The 16,447-nt window shown below is 48.8% G+C and overlaps 1 pseudogene; it reads left to right on the top strand.

Annotated features, from left to right (window-relative positions):
- The window catches only part of LOC130685049 (sorting nexin-29-like), a 116,380-nt pseudogene that overhangs the window by 43,119 nt on the left and 56,814 nt on the right, over nucleotides 1–16,447 (top strand).

The following is a 16,447-nucleotide window of genomic DNA, read 5'->3' on the forward strand; positions in this document are numbered from 1 at the left end:
GTGGCCCCATCATCCCCCTCTTGGCCTCCTCGGCCGTGTTGCCTTGTCCTCTTATACCTCAGATCCCCCTCTGCCTCCCTCTTTTAAAGACTGGAGATTACAGTGGGTCCACAGTGACTACCCAGCATAACCTCCCTTTCTCAAGACCCTCAATTTAATCACCTCCACAAAGTCCCTTTTGCCATGTAAGTTAACATTCACAGGTTCCAGGGATTAGGATGTGATTATATTTGGGGGCCATGATTCAGCCTATTGCAGATGTCAGTTTTGTATAAAACAGAAAAGTACAGGAGAAAAGACTGGAAGGAATACTTGACAATGTATTTTCATTTTCTAGGGACAGTGGTCATCCCTAGATAGTAGATTGGGGGGTCATTATTATGTTTGGCATACTCTCTGGTGTCTTCCTTTTCTGTGTTAAGGAAGTAACTCTTAAAATCCTCAAAACTAAAGAAAAAAAAAATCCTCAAAACTGCCCAGAGACCATTACCCCAGTGCGTTGTCCGTCTCTGTTGGTGAGCCACAGCCTGTCCACTGTCTCCGCAGAGCCGGTGTTCTGGTTCTACGTGAAGGAGGTCCTCAACAAGCACGAATTGCAGCGCTTCTGCTCCCTGCGCCACATCACCTCCGACGTGGGCCGTGGCTGGGCCTGGCTGTGCTGCGCCCTCAACAAACAATCGCTGGAGCGCTACCTGCACATGCTCCTGGCCGACCGCGGCAGGCTCAGGTACCCGATGTGGGGCTGGGAGGGCGTGTAGCCAAGGGGTTAGAGTCGTGCAACTTGCAGTCAGCCTGCCTAGGTTTGCATCCTAGTCCCTCCCTGTGGGGCAAGTGGGTTCCCCTTCAAGAGCCCCAGTCGTTCAGCTGTGCTATGAGGCATTTGCTGGGAGGGTAACTGGAACTGCCTGTAAAGGGTTCAGCATGGCTCCTGTGTGTAGCGAGCATGCTTGACGCTGTTACTGGTAAAGCCACAGGTGTGCAGAAGTTGGCTGTCTTAGGACACAGTGAGCTTTTAGTTTGGGCTTCTTTCAGATTCAGAGCTTCTTTCTCTTTAGATGTGGGGTATTTAGGACTCGGTTTCATATTTGGTCTTTCCATGTGTGCTGGGTTCTTTACAACTTCTGGATTTTTGAAGTTACTCCATCCCAAACTGACTGAAAAAAATATAGAAGTTTTATGTTGGGGAGAGAAGTCATTTGTCATTTCAGAAGAATGAATTCTATTATGTTTTCTTTTTTTCTTGCTCATAAACAAAAAGTTCACTCTGTCACTTAGTATAGGGCAGGCCACGCTGCCATAACAAACATCACGAAACTCCCAGTGGCTGAGATAGCCACATGCATTTCCTCTCCCTGCTGCAAGTCTGTCATGGCTGTGTAGGGGTTTCTCATCTCAGGGACCCAGGCTGACTGGAGGCTCAGTTTCTGTAAATGCTTTCACAATTGCCAAGGCAGGAATAGGGAATGTGGTTGAACAAAGCGCTGACTTTTTAAGCTTTTGCCTGCAGGGTTACTTCACTTTCACTCACATTTAATTGGCAGCAAGTCACATGGCCAAAGGCACGCTCAGCTTTGGGGAGTATGGCTGCCCCCAGCGATGTGGCTGAAGCACTGAATATGCATCAACCATAGTGCGGCCGGCCACATTCCCGTCAGAAATGCCTGACTATTCTCTTTTTTCCTGTATTCATGATGTTTATGATATCTCTGTCTTTGTCTCTGTCTCTGTTATTTTCCTTCTGAGAATGGTGGACAAGACATGTCATTTTGTGTCACCAGAGGGACAGTACTCGACCCTGTCCTGGTCCCTTGAGTAACTTCCGCATCAGCAGTGCCCAGATCCTCAACTTTGAAATTTCATATAATTAAGTAATCTGGTGCTTCATTAGTGCCATGGTGCATTCCTGTGATGTCATATGTTGCTGTGTGTTTCCTGCTCAAGTTTCCTCTTGTGTTTCTTCTGCTGCTTGTGGTCATCCAGGAATGATACCAGTCACTCATTAGGCATTCTGGAAGGGCACACTAAGGCTCTTACAAATACCCTCGAAGTTCTCCCGCGGATGTTGCCTGTGGCTCCTCGTCCAGTTGTGTGCCCAGATTGTGGGTCTGAAATGGGACGGATGGGGGCCAGGATGACTGGCACTGGCTGTACTTGTGTGCTGCTTGGGGTCTGAGGCGGGAGGCTGTGAATGTCTGTGTGTAAGCATTAACCAGCTTTAGTTATGGAGAACATACTCACGTTTCTTAACAATAAATTTTCTTGAAGCTCTTCCCAGCAGATCATTTGCAAGTAGTTCAAAGTTGTACACTCACTCTCAAGGCAGCCTTTAACTATGAACAATTGAAGTGAATCCAGCTGTTAAGGATCACACTTGATCTTACCTGAATCACTAGCCACTTACCCAACTCAGTGTGGGAAAACCAGATTAATTGACATGCATGAAAACTGGCTCAGATTTTTAAAGAATTACAATTTTGGAAATCAGAGGTATGGTTGCAAAGTGTAGTTTGGGCTTCCACTGATATTCTGCTGGGTGACTATTGAAAGTGACGCATCTCTGTTCTCTTTTTGTTAGTTGTATTCAGTCACCAGAGCAGCTAACGTGTCCAGTTGCTGCTGAGTTGCAGGTCACTCATCCCTGACGGTGCTTTAGTGAAACTGAGCTTTCACTCCATTAACTTAGAGTTCTCGGGCCTGGCAGGGAAGGAAGTCAGGGGTTGAGGGTATTTGCTTGATATTACTTAGCAGGGGTTTGGAAAGAGAGCTGGGGAATTGCACTGGGAGACCTGCTTTGAGCCCCGGCTGTACCATTTATTGCCAGATGACCTTGGACAGACCCTGTAGGCCTCTCTGAGCACCCCCACCCACCTCACACATACACACTGCCATTTGGATTTGTGGGGTTCTTTTTAGCTTCACAGGCCTTGTGAGGGATGACTTGGACTTTTGGGTCTGCAGCCCAAGCAGATGTTACATACTGGTGCCCTGGCTGATGGAGCCATGGAACTCTAATTTCGTTCTGAAATTGTCTCTCCTTGTGTTAGCCCAGTGAGGGGTCTTTCCATCTCATGGAGACACTGCTTGAGTGCAAGTCACCCCTCTGTTTGTCCCCTTCTCCTTTGCTGCTTCAGAACTATCATGTTTACATCTCATGCCTATTTCAGCACTCTGAAGCTCGGGGGACCCTAGAGATCTCAGGGGACCAGTGAGGAAGTCGTAGGATATGTGTTCAACCCTTTGTTTATAAAGGAAGCTTCAGTCCAGCAGCCACCTCATATACCCACTCTGGGATGACCAGGCATGCATTTTCCAGGGAGCCATCTAATGGGATTGTCTGGCTAATGGATGCAGAGAACCACTATTCAGAGCTTTTTCCCTTTCTCTTTCAATTTGCAGCACTTTTTAGGAAGACTGGTCTTTTGTGATGGATGAAGAAAGATCTAGCATGCTTCCTACCATGGCAGCTGGTAAGCCTGGCCAAGGCAAGGGGTGATGGGCCCTGTGAGGCTTGGTGAGCAGAGGCTGCCTGGGAGTGAATTTATAACTCCAAGGGATGCTGTGGTTTTCCCCATCCCTGACCAACTTCATGAGTCACTTGCCACTGTAATTCCTTTAGCGTACTGAGCATTGAGTCCATTTCTCTAGAATTGATAGTCTGGCAGGGAGAGCATGGGATCGAGGGGTTTTGGGCTGTGGCTTTGCAAGTGTAATATAAAGATCTGGGGAATTGGAGGTGGGAGACCTGCCTTTGAAGCCTGGCTCTATCCCTTACTGGCTGGTGCAGACCCATCACCTTTGTTACCTTTACTTTCCTCCTGTGCACGGGGAAGGTGGGGATCCGGTAGCATAGCAGTCCCTGTAATGGGGCCGTGTGATATGGAGTCATGTACGTAATTTGCCAATGTGGAGACCCTGGACTGATGTCAGCTGGTGAATTGTTAAATTGCCTTATCAAAGGATGAACCCGACACAAGTGGGTAACCTGCTTCTTTTTTCCAAATCCTTTGTTGCCTCCTCTTTTTTTGTTCTCCTGAAAGTTTTTGCCAAGTCCCAAACATTGAAAGTTATGTTAGTTTTGTCCACTGAAGAGGAAAAGTCAGGGGGTGACCATGATTCCTTCTGTGGGCTATGGGATACCAGTTCAAGTTTTTATGTAAAGTAATAATAATGATAGTAATAATGATATTGGCACACAGTTTTTGATTGCCTCTGAGCCGAGTGTTTTTTGTGGGTGATGATCCTTAATAGTTACCCTGTGAAAGAGATATCGTTGTCTCCATTTCACAGGTAAGGAAACGAAAGCTCAGGGAGGTTATGAATGGCTTGACCAAGGCCTCATAGCTAGTAAGTGGCAGTGCTGGGATTCACCCCAGGCAGTCTGACTCCCAAACTTACGACTTATCCTCCCCTTGGTTGACTTATTTGCATTTGTCTTCCTGACAGAAAGGGAGAGAATTTGGAAAGATTCAACATCTGTGGTGGCTGGTGTCTTCTGACCCCGATTTTGCAGGAGGTCTTTATTAACATTTAAGATCAGCGTGTACTGTACCAACTGCAGCTTGTTTATCGTGTTGGGGTCACAACTGGGTTTTCAACAGCAGACACTCCAGACTTTCCTCTTTTCCTGGCAGGTTTGAACTCTATACTCTTTGCGATTAACATTGACAACAAGGACTTAAATGGTCAGAGTAAGTTTGCTCCTACTGTCTCAGACCTCCTGAAAGAGTCAACGCAGAATGTGACCTCCTTGCTGAAGGAATCCACGCAAGGAGTGAGCAGCCTTTTTAGGGAGATCACGGCCTCCTCTGCAGTCTCTAGCCTCATCAGACCTGAGCAGGAGACCGACCCTCTGCCTGTTGTGTCCAAGCATGTGACTGCCGGTAAGTGAGAAGGGGTGTGTGAGGCAGAGCAGAGGGGGTTGGGTGAAAAGATGACAGACTGGGGCGAGGTGGGCACGACTCGCATCTGAAAGTGCCGAGGGGAATGAAATCTGATGCACCTGTCTGTCCAGGTCATGTTTGTGTTTATTCGTCTTGCCTTTAATTTGTTTGGAAGGGACCTGAGAGCCTTCCAGAAATGTGGTGATGATAAGGTAGGAGAGCAAACAGCTCAAATGAACAAAGTAAAGGTCGGGGTGGGGTAGTCACATGAAGCCAGGTGAGGCTGCTCTTCATTTATTCCCATCCATTCTTCTGTTGTTCATTTATTGCATGCTGAGTAAGACAATTACTAGCATTTAGCCTACAGTTTCCTTTGGGATGGGTGGGGGTAGACATTTAATGACAAATGATACAAATAATTTGTTATCCTTCTGGCAAATGGGATGGAAGCCAAGCGTAGGGAGCTATGGGAAATGCATGCTGTTAAGGGATGACATTTCAATGGAGGCTACAGGGAAGGGAGCAGTTGAGCAGCTTTGACTCTAGGCCACCAGGAGGCAAGAGAAAGTTGATTCCACTAAGATTAATTTTGAGAGAAGTTTATAATACCCATGAGCCTTCGGGGACACCCAGAATGTTCTTGCAGCAAAATTGGAAATTTGGGGTTAAGTTCTTAGTCCTAGTATTCTCAAGTCCCTTGAGCAAGGAAGTAATCATGGTCATCTCTCTGGAATTATTGATGGTGAAAATGCAGAATCTCATGCAGTGTTTGGTATATACTGGCTTTATCTGTCTTGCCTTCTTCTCCAGCAGAGACCCCATGAGAACGACCTAAGACTGAGGACTGTTGTGGACTTTGCATGGCAGAAACCCTGAAACTTGTATACCCAAAGATGTGTTCTTTCCATCCATTCTGGGGACTCTGCTTTGTTTGGGAACATTGCCTCAGGGTGTGATACTTGGGGAGCATCACCACATCACACCTTGGTTTAGATGGAATGGAGTCTTTTGAATCAGCTCACAGTATCTCACACCCATATTTGATGATTAACATGGGTGAATAAACTGGCTCATCTAAGTTCTGGTTACCACAGCAATCTTGATTTCAGTTTTAGTTAGCCTTTGCTGTGTAACAAAGAGCTCCAGAAGGTAGTGGCTTAAAACAACTGCAATTCAATATTTTTTAATGAGTTGGCAGGATGGTTCTTCTGTTGGTTTCACTTGGCTCCCTTCTGGGGCTGCATTGAGCTGGTGGCCAAGCTGGAAGGTCTGTGATGGCCCCACTCAAGTCTCTGGAATTAGTGTTCACTGTTGGCTGGGGTGGCTGTATATGGCCTCTCATCCTCAATAAACTAGGCTAGCTTCCTTCCATGGTAGTTGCAGGGTAGCATTCCAAGAGGGCACAACACGTCTCGATGCCTAGGCTGTAGAACTGTCACGCTGCATTATGTCTGCCACGTTCTGTTGGTAAAAGCAGAACACTAAGCCAGCTCACATTCAAGGGGGTAGAGAAATAGCATCTGTGAGGGAGGAGCAGGAAGGTCCCATTGTCAGGGGCATTGGGTAGAAATAGGAGGAATTGTAGCCATTGAACAATTGATTTCCACCCTCAAACTGGTTTTCTTGGTCTCATCTGCCAGCCATGAGAGTATTTTCAAAGTGAACAATGAAAATCATTTCTGTAATGGTAGCATCCTTTGAATCAAAGTTTTAGAAGTATTGCTTAGAAGGAACAATTTTAATGTATTTTTTTTAAATCGTATTTGTGTAAATCAGAACATCCATTTTGTTCCACCTCAAAGATTACAAAAAAATATGAATTTACCTTAAATTAATTTTTTCAGTAGAATAACAGAGGACTTTCCACAATCTAGAGGCAAAAATGGTTTGATCCTGTCTTTATCTTGCCTACTTTTTCTTATGTCTTATCCTTTCTTTTGCCAGATGCCAGATGTAAAAAGGAGCGGACGAAAAAAAAGAAGGTGACCAACATCTCATCTGATGACGAGGAAGATGAGCAGAACTCTGGGGAGGTTTTCAAAGATTCCTGGGGCAGGGGAGAGCTCGGAGGAGAACTCTGACCGCTCCTCGGTCAATGTCATGTCAGCCTTTGAAAGCCCCTTTGGGCCAAATTCCAACGGAAGTCAGAGCAGCAACTCATGGAAAATTGATTCTGTGTCTCTGAACGGGGAGTTTGGGTACCAGAAGCTCGATGTGAAAAGCGTCGATGACGAGGACGTGGACGAAAACGAGGACGATGTGTACAGGCACATGTCGGGCAGGAAGTGTGCGGGCCACTCGGAGTCCCCTGAGGAGTACGTTGCACTGGCACTTTTAGCAGAGGGGGTGGTACATTCATTAACTCATTGCTCTCTCTTTCTGCACTATTGGGTGAAATAAGGCCGCAAGTTTTTTTGTGCTTAGGGCACCATTCATTTTTCAGATCTCCATTTAGGAGGAAGGAGTGTGCACTTGCTCTTCTCCTGATCTGGGGAAGGGTAGTGTATTTGAAGGCACTTCCCCCAAAGATGGTGTCAAGAAGCATGCCTTGAAATTCTTGCTTTATACATACATCGTTTGTTTCCGTTGTTTGGGTTTTCCTCACATCTCTAACTTTCCACTACCCAGGGGAGCTCAGGAGAAAGGCAGGGTTATACTAGAGAATAGTTGTGGGCTGGTAACTTCTCTGTTTATCTATAAGGGTGTGAACCGCGCTCATTCACTGTGCCTGCTGCTTTAGCACTGGGCATGCAGTAGGTTTATACCTGCGGGAGGGGCTGGATGCACAGGAAGGCACAAAGCAGGAAAGGATAGTTAAGAGCTTGGATCTTGGAATCAAGACAAGCTGGGTTCTCATTTACTTGCTACGTGGCTTAGGCTGGCCAAAGTGGGCTAAGTTACTCCACCTGCTGAGCTTCAGGCCTCATCAGAGACCTGGGAGGGAAACAGCACCTGCTTTGTGGAGTTGTCAAGTTGACGGGCTACTTCCTGTGTCTGGGGCCTTTGGCACTGGGCCTGGTATGTTGAGGAAGGTGACACAGGTCAGCTGCTGTTATGCTGCTCTTGTGAGATTTCCTGTGCTTGGTTTTATCTTCATGCCAGATAAGCTAGTTACCTCTTCATATAGGCTTTACAGTGAACAGTGCCACCCTAATCATGGCCGACTTCCAGAGTGTGAAGTGAAGATGCTGAGACCCCCTGGTCTCGTCAAGGGGGACAGCATGTCTCCAGCCCTCAGCTTTTCATCTTCATGTTTTAGTATGATTTTTTTTCCTTCTCATGAGACTATGCCTGCTTTTGTTTTTCATTTTTACTTATGTCCTCATTCACATGGATACCTACATTATTGATCATCCATGATATGCCAGGCGTGGCAAGCTACTTGCTAACTTTATCGTAATTATTAGAGCTGCCCTGGGAGGTTAGTGGGAGTCACTTCCACTTGATGGATGAAAGGACAGGATTCTGTAGAGAGCTCAGATTGGTTAGAGCAATTCCAAAAGCTGGGATTAAGGGTAAATTATGTTGTGCTCCAAAGCTTATACTGTCAAATATTTTCCATGATTTTACATAATTGTGAATATCGATTAGTTGACATTCAGTCAGTTCAGTATGTCATGATTTCCTAAAGGTTCCCCCGTTGTTGAGTGTTTAAATTGTTGGCTTTTTTGTTTTGATTTTTGCTTTTTTATTTTCAGCCATTTGGAAATGAGTCGTTTCATGCACAAGTTTTTTTCCTACTCCTGAAGTGTTTGTTAGGGCAGTGTCCCAAAGCATTGCTTGAGCTCATGGGGTATGAATGTTTTATACCTGAGATCCAGGTCTTGTCACCTGCTGTGTTAGTCAGGTTCTCAGGGAAACAGATCCAGTAGGATATGTGTGTATGTCTGCACAGGTGCAGTACGTCCCCTTATACATGGTTTCAGTTACCCACAGTCATTGACAGTCCCGAAGAAGATGATCGTCTTCTTGACGTTTTTTCAGGTCAGTAGTAGCCTAACACTACGTCATAGTGCCTATGTCACTTCATTTCATCACATAGGCATCTTATTATCTCACATTATCATCAGAACAGTGAGTACAGTACAATAAGATGTTTTGAGAAAAGGAGAGACCACAGTCAAATTTTATTACACTACATTGTTATAACTTTGCTATTTTATTACTAAAATTAGTGATTTTTTTACCGTGCCTGATTTATAAATTAAACTTTGTCATAGCCATATATGTCTAGGAAAAAAATATGGCTTGGATAGTGTTCCATTCTCTGCTGTTTTAGGCATCCAGTGGGAATCTTGGAATGATCCCTCTGGAAAAGCATGGAACTGCTGTATACATGTATGTACCTGCCTCCCTCCCTCCCTACTTCTCTCTATCTAGAGATACTTATTTTAAGGAATTGGCTCATGTGATTGTTGAAGCTTGACAAATCAAAATCTGCAGGTTAGGCTGGCAGGCTGGAGCCTAGGGAGGAGTTGTAGTTTGAGTCCAAGAGCAGTCCGATGGCAGGGTTTCTTCTCCTCTGAGGGATCTCGGGCTTTTTCTATCGAGACCTTCAACTGCTTGGGTGAAGCCCACCCAAAATATGGAGGGTGATCTGCTTTACTCACAATCTACTGATTTAAAATGTTAATCCCATCTAAAAAATACCTTCACAGAAATATCTAGAATAACTTTTAATCAAATACCTGGGTACTGTGGCCTGGCCAACTTGACACATAAAATTAACCATCACTGTTACATTTTGCTCTTAATCTGGTGACAGCTATTAAACCTTAGGAACACTTCCATCTATAGCAGGCCCTCCAAAATAGACTGTAGAGATTGTTGGAGGTAAATTCTCTCCAACAAGTTTCATACCTTTGTGGTCTGAACCACAGATGATGCTTATCTGGAAATTGTTTAATCCCGCCTTCAAATTTAAATGATAATCTTGCTGGATAAAGTAATCTTGGTTCCAGACCCTTCTGCTTCATTGCATTAAATGCATCATGCCACTCCTTTCTTGCCTGTAAGGTTTCTGCTGAGAAGTCTGATGTTAGCCTGTTGGGCTTTCCTTTGTATGTGATCTTATTTCTCTCTCTGGCTGCTTTTAATAGTCTGTCCTTATCCTTGATGTTTGCCATTTTAATTACTATGTGTCTTTGTGTTGTCTTCCTTGGGTCCCTTGTGTTGGGAGATCTGTGGATCCCCATGTCCTGAGAGACTATCTCCTTCCCCAGATTGGGGAAGTTTTCAGCAACTACCTCCTCAAAGACACTTTCTATCCCTTTCTCTCTTCTTCTTTTGGTACCCCTATCATGCAAATATTGGTCCATTTGTTTTGGTCACACAGTTCTCTCAATGTTCTTTCATTCTTAGAGATTCTTTTTTCTCTCTGTGCCTCAGATTTTTTGTATTCTCTTCTCTAGTTTCTTTTTCATTTATTGTCTCCTCCACCGTATCCAATCTGCTTTTAATACCTTTCATTGTGCTCTTCAAAGATTGGATATCCGACCAGAATTAATTCCTGAGTTCTTGAATATCTTTCCGTACCTCCATTAGCATGTTAACGTTTTTTATTTTGAACTCCCTTTCAGGAAGATTTATGAGGTCTGTGTTCTCTTTCTCAGGGGTTATATTAATTTTACTCTGAACCAGGTTCCTTTGGCGTTTCTTATTTGTATATGGCGCCCTCTAGTGTCCAGAAGCTCTACTCTCTGGAGCTGCTCAGCCCCTGAAGCAATGTCAGTGGTTGCAGGGGAGCGGTATTGGTGCCTGGAGGGAGGAAAGAGCTGTTTCCTTCTTCATGGCTGCTGTGCCTGTCCCCACTGCCTGAACCAGTGGGCCGACCACCCAGGTGTAAGTCTCTATTCTTTGCATTTGTAGTTGCTGTAGATAGAGCTTCCCTCTGGCTGGCCTAACGCCAGGGTAGGGTTTGCCGGTTTGCGACCCAGATGGGGCTGGCCGGGAGAAAGGCTCAGTAGGCTGCCTATCACAGAGGGCGTCCTTGGAGCTGTGTAGCCAGCCAGGGAGCTGGAGTACGTGGAAATTGTGAAAGCTCCCAGCCTTCTGGCCAGAGTGCACCTGGACAATTTTGTCTACCTGTCCTTTCTCCTGAGCAGTAAGCTCTGTGCAATCCTTGCCCCTTTAGCAGCCTTCCTCTTAGGGCTTCCTTGTTAGGAAGTCTCTCAGACTGCCCACCTTTCTTTGGTCCCAGAGCAGCTGGATATGGATCCCTGCTTTCCACAAGCGGCTGGAATCTCAGTCTCTCCAGGAATTCTGCCTGTCTTAGTTTTCCAATTCCCTAGTTACGAGAGTCTCATGAAAGCACCATGAAATGTAGGTTTGTGCTCCCAGCGCAGATCTCCGCAGCTAGGAATTCAGCAGTCCCAGGCCTTCCACTCCCTCCCTGCTCCGTTTCTCTTCCTCCGGCCGTGAGCTGGGGTTGGGGAGGGGCTCGGGTCCCGCCGGGCCTCAGCTTTGGTACGTCACCCTGTTCTGTGATGTCTGCTGTTTTCTCCAGGTGTGTGCATGCTGGCGCAGTCCTTTCCTGTTGCTTTGTCAGGATCAGTTGTATTAATTATGTTTTCGTATTATATGCGGTTTTAGGAGAAGCCTCTGTCTCACCTCTCACGCCGCCATCTTTAATCCTGACACTACACTTCTATTCCCGGCCCATGTCTCCTTCTGTTTTCAGCTCTGTCACGGCCTGGTTAGTTCCCAAGAGGCAACTTGTGGGAGGCCGGCAGATGCTCGTGGTGATCTGAGCCCTCAGGGGCTGTCCCCCCTGTCACACAGCTGTCTTCTTTCATCTTAGGCCACTGGATGGGCCCACCTGCCTCTCCGAGATACACACCTGGGCTCTGCTGCAGGTGCCCCATGGCGACATTGATGTCCTCTTTCCGGTCAGCGCAGTGGGCTCCTAGGCCCTGCAGGTGGGTGTTTCCTGCTTACTCTTTTCCTCCCATATGAGCTTTGGCTCCAAGAGCCTCAGGAGTGTCTGGGTTACCTGTGCAGGTAGGAGTGGGAGCAGGGAAGCTGGTTGAGATTAGAGATGACAGAGGATCTGGCTTCTCTTCCTGCTGAACCTGGGTGTTGTTAGATGCTCTTGTGAGTGAGTCACCCAGGAGGCCCAATCCTATTTTTTTTTCTCTCCAGTGATTTGTTGAACGTGGTCATTCATGTACAAGATGACCGCAAATGGTGACCATTGTTTTTCCTTCTTAGGAGAAGGGAGGTCACAGAACCCGTAGCTGTGACAGTCTTGGCACTCTCTGCAGCATAGGGCCTGGGGATCAGGGCTTAGCTTGCTTGAAACCTGCCTTTGGATGGGTAAGCATTTCTGTCCCATTCCATGGGATTGAGTATGCTTTGTGTGGTTCCTTACTGTTTTCTTTAGCTAGAGAAGGTCACAGGGGCAGCGAGGTTTGGGGTGGGGAGTGGTGGTGGGGATGTGGATGAGCCCAGCTCGCCCACAAGGGTGCGTGCGAGTGTAGCCTGTATGGTGAATGTCACTGTGGAGTGGGCCGTCGCACTGCACAGCACACTGTCACACAGCACCACCGGCTGAGTGAGGCCTTGGTGCTGACACCTCTTTATGTGGGCACCCTGCTCATCTTCCCAGGGCCAGTTTTAGGAAGCCGTCAGTGATGGGGGCCCACCAACTGCTCAGGAAGATGTTGACATTGTGAACCGGATGATGGACTATTGTTCTTGCTGCTGTGTGGGGAACAGAAACCCACTCAACCCAGCTCAAGCGGAGGGGCAGGGCGGGGACAAGGAGAGGCAGCAGTCTGCGGTGGGGGTCAGGTCAGACCCCCTCTGGCAGTTGCAGGAGCTGGGCTGGGAGACCTCTCAGAGCAGTGAGTATTCCTGGTGGAACCTGAGGCTGATGGGAAGGGTGGCTGAGTGGCGTTATCTAATAGGCTCGTCTCTTTTGGAAGGTGCAGTCGGTGGTGAGAGTGACAGCCAACACTCATCAAACCCTCGAAGTAGGTCTAAGGCTGTAAGGTGGCCCGCGTGCACGCACCCACCCTGACCACAGCCCATGGGGCAGTGGTGGTTATCACTGTGTCCCCTTCCTCCCAGATGTGTGGTCACTGTTCCCCAGGTTAATGTGGGAAGAGATGAGGCACAGTGCAACATGACAGGGTATCTTGTGGGCGCCCGTGGGCTTGGGAGCTGGGAACTTGGAGTGGAGGGGCTCCTCACCTGGCCAGGTCACTCTGAGACCCCACACTCCCTCACGAGGCTGCCTGTACTCGGCTGAGGTGCAGACCTTCGCCGCAGCCACGGCCTTCCATAGCAGCCAGCAGGTGCTGGGTTCCGGCTGACTCTCCCAGAGGCGCCATCTGGTGGGCCCTGCTCGGGTCTGCAGGCCCCTCCTTCCACTCAGGTGGCGGCCTTGGTGCAGACGGCCCAGGACGGGGATGGTTATCTCGTCCCTTCAGTGGCAGTGTGCAAGCCGCGGGATGTCTGAGAAGGGGGCGGGGCTGCAGACAGCACGTGGTCCTGAGGTGTGTTTAGGGCCCCTGACATTCCCAGAGTTTATTCACGGCTTCCAGCTGAATCACCTAGTGTCAACCCCCGACCGAGGGTGTTTTTTTGTTGGCCTGTTCTGTTTCAAGTGGCTCCTTCATTTCTTAACTGGGTTCTTCCAAACTAGTAGTCCCTGGAGGCTGCTGGCTGGCTGCTCCTGGGACATGGCTATTTGTGGTTCACATTGGGGTTAGCCTTACCGAACCCAGCACTGTCTCTCCCTCGCTGGGCTCTCCACTGTCACCAGGGAAAGTGGCCTCTGGCGGGCCTCCAGAGTCATCGCAGGAAGGCGCCCCCGGCAGATTCCCAGGGTCCCATCTGTCTGTCAGCCTCACACACCCAGAAGCCCTATCTTGTCACTGCTGATGGGACTCTCAGTCCCAGCTTATCTTGGTTGTGTGCACCAGAGGTGGTGTGTGTGAGCTGGTCTGCCAGCTTTTCAATTTGCTACAGTAACAAAGCTGCCAGGTGTTTTGGAAGCCTGTGTCAGCCTGAGGGGCAAACCCGCCTGGGTGGGAACATCAGATGGGAAGGCACCGTGTTCTAGGGCCACACGAAGACACTGGAATCCGAGTGAGGGGAATCCGTTACCTGACTGGAGTGCCGTGTTGGGTTGATTCCCTTCTGGCCTGGTGCTCTGTCTCCAGGGGAGGCACGTGTGCCAGGTGGCGCTGGGCTGGCCTGCCTGCCCTGGGCCCTGCCAGCACTCCCCTCCCAGACGCCTTTTGTTTCACTCCATTTCTGACCAGGGTCCCTTTGGCTGACGCCCTCCTGCTTGAGCAGCAGTAGCCTGTTCTCCCCCATCCTGGCCTGGGAGCCATTGGGTGTCTGTACTGATGACTTTGCACACAGAGGACTCGTCCCTTAGGAGGCGCTCCCATCATCTTGGAAGACGTTGGTGCCTCTACTACCACTATCTGTGTGGGTTTTTGGAGAAAGACCGAGAGAGGAGGATAAAGAGGGAGGGGAGCACCTGGTGGGGAAGGATGGGTGGCTTGGGTAGCTAGGTCTTGGCAGGGAGAACGCAGCAGAGAAGGGGTGTCTGAATCTTAGAGGAGGGGGCTCTGCAGTTTAGTGGTCTGTACTTCAGAGCTACATTTTTAGGGCTCGGGGGCCTCACAGAAGGGAGACCCCATTCCAGCATCACACGAGACCTGACAGGCAGGTTGGAGGAAGGGAAACATCAGTTCCTCTGTGCCTGCATTTACTCACAATGAAGCCACACATGTTTACTAGCATCGTTGTGAAGCTGCAAGGGAGGGCAGTCCCCCAAAGTTTCTCTCAGCTGAGAATAACAGGAGGAGGTGAACAAGCACCCGTTTCTACCTACTGCATGTGTGACTGTTCCTGCTTGCCTCTTGGTGGAGGGGCCTGTGCTTAGTGTTGGGTTAGTAAATGCACAGTCAGTTTCTGAAAGCTAGCTTTGGTTCGTCTGTGACCTTGACCCCCTTCTCCTCCAGGCGGGTCTATCATTCGGGGGCTTCTCCTCATCCTGTGGTGGGTCTCTGCAGATTCCCAGGGTCCCATCTGTCAGCTGGCTGAGGCCGAGGAGCCGCTGCTACAGTGCTGCTCTCATCTGAAGTGGCTGATTGCTCCCCCAGGGTAGTTTTACTGTTTGGACTCTTAGATGCTGTGGTGGTTGCAGGGCGTGCATTGTGTTCCTGCCCCACTGATGTGGCTCACGGGCCACTAGGGCGCACAGTTTACTCCATTCGTGGGCGATCCTGTTGTGCACTAGCACCATGCCAGCTCTGGGGACCCAAAGGCGAATCCCTCCTGGAGTTTTGCATGGGGAAGAACCATCAATAGTTCTCTCTGCTTCAACCCTGTAGCTACCCTGTCCCTTCTTCTTTTAGCAAACAGAGTGGTTTTTTAAGAACTTGAATCAGAGTGCATCATTACCCTTCGTAAACTGTTCCACCCCACTTGGGATAAAACCCGGAACCCTCACTGTGGCCACCCCTGCTCCCGACCACCCCGCAGCCTCACCTCTTCTCATTTCCCTTTGCTTGGTGTCTCCGGCCACACTAGCCTGCATGCAGCTTCTGGAACCGAGACTGCAGCCCCCTGTCCTGCATCTTCCCCCTCTGCCCATCCTTCAGGTCGTGGCCCAAGGGTCGCTGTCTTACAGAGGCTTCTCTGGCTCCTGGCAGGCAGGCCAGGCCTTGTTGGTCATAAACCTTGTGTATTTCCAGTTTTCCACTGCTCTGACCTTAGTTTGTAATTGTATATTTGTATAATTACTTGCTAATGCCTTTCCCCACTGCTAGTCTTGGAGGTCCATGAAGACAGGACCATGTCTGTTTTGATTCCAGTGTGACCCCGATCCTGGCCAGTGTCAGGCCCACAGTGGTGGCTCAGGAAGCGTTTGCTGGGTGGGTGAGTGGGTGAGGGGACTGATGCAGTAGGTGGGGGTGGGGACATGCAGTGAGTGGACATCTGGCAGATGGAAAAGAGATGTCCAGTTGGAGACACACTGTGGACAAATGAGTGGAGGTGGGAACTCCAGGGACATGTCGATAGAAAAGCACATATCTCAGATCAGCTGAATGAGACTATGGGCTCAGCTCTGCTATGGGGCAGAGCGGGGTTCAAATCCTCACATATTGGCACTGTGGTCTTGGACAAGTCACTTAAACGCATGAGGGCCTACTGCCCATCTGTTAGTTTAAGATAACAGTCGCACCCACCTCAGAGGGGGCCCTGAGGATGAGTGAGGTGGTCTGTCTTTGCGACTGCTCTGTGGCCCCAGTGCCTCAGGCCTGCTTCAGCTTCCTGGGCCATGGTTGTGCATTATCAAGGGAGGCCCACTTGGGCCAAGTGGGTGTAGTGTCTGTGGTGCTGGAGGGTGGTGGCCTCTATGCAGCCATGGGTTTCCGTTGTGTGTGTTGCGTCCCCGTCTTTGCTTCAGGAAGCAGAATCAGGCAGCCTTGTGTGAGTTAGATTAGAGAGGGTGAGACGGAACTGGGGGCACCTCTGCAGCAGACCCCGAGAAGGTACTGAGCCTTCAATTAGGGCAGCCGTGGAAACGGCTTGGGAGCCAGGGT

This window comes from Manis pentadactyla, chromosome 10 (assembly GCF_030020395.1).
Source record: "Manis pentadactyla isolate mManPen7 chromosome 10, mManPen7.hap1, whole genome shotgun sequence".
In the NCBI taxonomy this organism is placed as follows: domain Eukaryota; kingdom Metazoa; phylum Chordata; class Mammalia; order Pholidota; family Manidae; genus Manis; species Manis pentadactyla.